General features: G+C 78.5%; 1 non-coding gene across 1 annotated transcript; it reads left to right on the top strand.

The window, feature by feature from the left end:
* The first annotated feature begins 1,619 nt into the window (after positions 1 to 1,619).
* On the top strand, positions 1,620 to 1,772 carry LOC141955410 (5.8S ribosomal RNA). Its single transcript, XR_012632540.1, has one exon. It is a non-coding gene; the product is annotated as a 5.8S ribosomal RNA (ribosomal RNA).
* The last annotated feature ends 728 nt before the right edge of the window (positions 1,773 to 2,500 follow it).

Raw genomic sequence — 2,500 nt, 5'->3', positions numbered from 1 at the left:
GGACGCTCCCCCGATGGCGGCAGCGGGGGAGGCACCCCCGCGGGGCCCTTGAGGATGTTTCCCTCACCCCAGGGCCAGGTACCTAGCGTCCGCGCCTCCGCGGCCCTCCCTCGGCTGAGCCCGGGGGTCGAAGGCCGCGGAGCCGGGCGGAGGTTTAAAGACTCGGGCGGCTCGGTGCGACCCGCAGGGGCGGGCCCCGGCCGTGTGTGGCGGTTGAGCCTCCAGGGGCGGGAGTCGCTCTCGTGCAGGCCCTGGCCATGGCGGCCGCCGCCCACGCCGTGGGCTTTTTGTCCCCTCGGGCGGCCGCGCCGGGGAGGGGTGTCCCCCCTGCCCCCCCTTCTCCGCGGTCCGGTCTCGGCGGCGAGACCGGCGGCGTTCGGTCGGCCGCAGCCGGCCTGCCTCGCCCTCGAAACGCGAAGGGGAACCTCCCCCCCCCCCGGCGGGGAGCGCGGGCTCTCTCGCCGTCGGGGGCGATGGCGATTCCCCCACGGTCGGGGGTCTCGCCGGGCGGGGCGGCCTGCTCGGGCCGCCGCGTCTCCGTGGACGCGCAGCGGCGCGCTTGCGGCTTCGTGCTCCTTGCTTGCCACCCCCACCCCTTCCCGCCCCGGCTGAGGGGAGGGGCGGCGCAGCCCCCGGGCCCGAGCGGCGGCGGCGGCGCCGCCGCTCGGCGTGCCGGCCGGCGGTCGCTCGGTGGCCGGCCGCGTGGCCTGTCCCGTCCCGGGTCCTGCCCGTCGCTTCGCAGTCGCCTTTCCCGGTCTCGGTCAGGCGAGGCGGGTGGGCGGCCGAGGGGCGTTCCCCGTCCCGTTCTCCGCGCGGAAGCGGGGAGAGGGGGCGTCGCCTCCGGCTCAGCGGCGTCCGCCTTCTGCCTGGCGCGTGCCTGCGGAAGGGGCCGAGACGAGAAGCGGCGGCGGCGGCTCCGGGAGGGCAGCCGCGGCGGTGCGGTGGCCGGGCGGCGGTCGGGCGGAGCGCCGGGCGGCGGCGTCGCGTCGCCGTCTCGGGTTCCGGCGGTTGGCCGTCCGTCCCTGTCTCCGGTGTGGTGCGGCGGCGGCGCCGCGCGGGCGTTCCCGGCGTCGGGGCGAGAGCCGGGGTTTCGGGGCCACGGGGGCAAGGAGCCGGCTGTCGCAGCGCGCGGGCGCTGGGCGGCGCGGAGGCGCGCGCGGCGCGAGCGGGGCGCCCCCGCTGGTCGCCCGCGCGGCGGTCAGCGTCTGTGGTTTCCCCCCTCCGCGCGAGCGAGAGGCGGGTGCAGGTCCGGGCGCGCGGTCGGACGCGCCGCCGGCCCTCCGTGCGGAGGCTGGGCCGAGCCCGGGCGCCTGGGCCGCCTCCGAAGCGAGCAAGGTGCTTGTTGTTTCCCCAGGTCGGTCGGGAGCGCGGGCTCCCCGGGCCCTTGCCGTTCGGAGCTTGTTTCACCCTTCCCTTCCTTCCCTCCGTTGTGATGTCGGTACGGTCATCTGAGGCGAGGCGCGACCGTCGCCCGCCGGTCGTCGCGCGCCCCCTCCGCGCGTGCGGAGGGGGGCGGTCGGTCGGTCGGTGGGGCGGCGGTCCGTCGTCCGAGAAGGGGGCCGCTTCTGCGGAGCGGTCCCGGCCCCTCCGCGCGCGCGGGGCGGTGCCGAAAGGCAGACAACTCTTAGCGGTGGATCACTCGGCTCGTGCGTCGATGAAGAACGCAGCTAGCTGCGAGAATTAATGTGAATTGCAGGACACATTGATCATCGACACTTCGAACGCACTTGCGGCCCCGGGTTCCTCCCGGGGCTACGCCTGTCTGAGCGTCGCTTGACGATCAATCGCCGGCCGGTGCGCCGTCCCTCCCCGCCTCGCCTCGGCGGGCGGGCGGGCGGCGTCCGCGGCGGCGCGGCTGGGGTGCCTCGCAGGCCCGTCGGTGTCGGCCGAGGGCCTTCGTCCCCCTAAGTGGAGACTCGGGGAGCGCTCCGAAGCTCCCCGCTCCCGGAACGCCCGCTTGGCGGAGCCTCGTCCCGCCGGGGCCGGGCGGCCCGTTGGTTCGGTCCGGCCGGGTCGGGCGCGGCGGTGGGGAAGGGCCGAGGTGTCGGGGGGGGAGAGGCGCGGGCCTCTTCCCCGGCCTCCTCCCGCGCGGGCGGCTGTCTGCGGGTGGGTACCGCGGCGGTACCGTGCCGTGCTGCCGCTCGCGTGCGGGGCGTGCGCCGTGGGAACGGGGGTCCTCCCCGTCGCCACTGGCCCCCCGCCTTCTTCTCCCTTCCCCGTCGTAGCCGCCGCGCTCCGGGCGGCGGAGGCCGGGGGTGGGCTCGGTGGGGGGGGTGCGGCGGCGGCGGCGGCGGCGGTGGTTCGGGGGTTGCGGCTGCGGCGGCGACCGCGCGTGCGGTCGGCGTCGGGCCCGCCCCCCCCCCTCCCGTCCGTCCGTCCTGTCCGTCCGCCCGCTTCCCCTCGGCGTGCCCTCCGCGCCTCCGCCGCGCCGCGCGCCCGGTCGGCCGTGGCGGGCCGTCCGCGTCCCCGGGGGCCGTCTCCGGGCGCGCCTCGCGCGCGT

This window comes from Athene noctua, unplaced genomic scaffold (assembly GCF_965140245.1).
Source record: "Athene noctua unplaced genomic scaffold, bAthNoc1.hap1.1 HAP1_HAP1_scaffold_212, whole genome shotgun sequence".
Taxonomy (NCBI): domain Eukaryota; kingdom Metazoa; phylum Chordata; class Aves; order Strigiformes; family Strigidae; genus Athene; species Athene noctua.
Note: the sequence above shows the minus strand (reverse complement) of the source record. Positions and strands in the feature narration are given on the sequence as shown.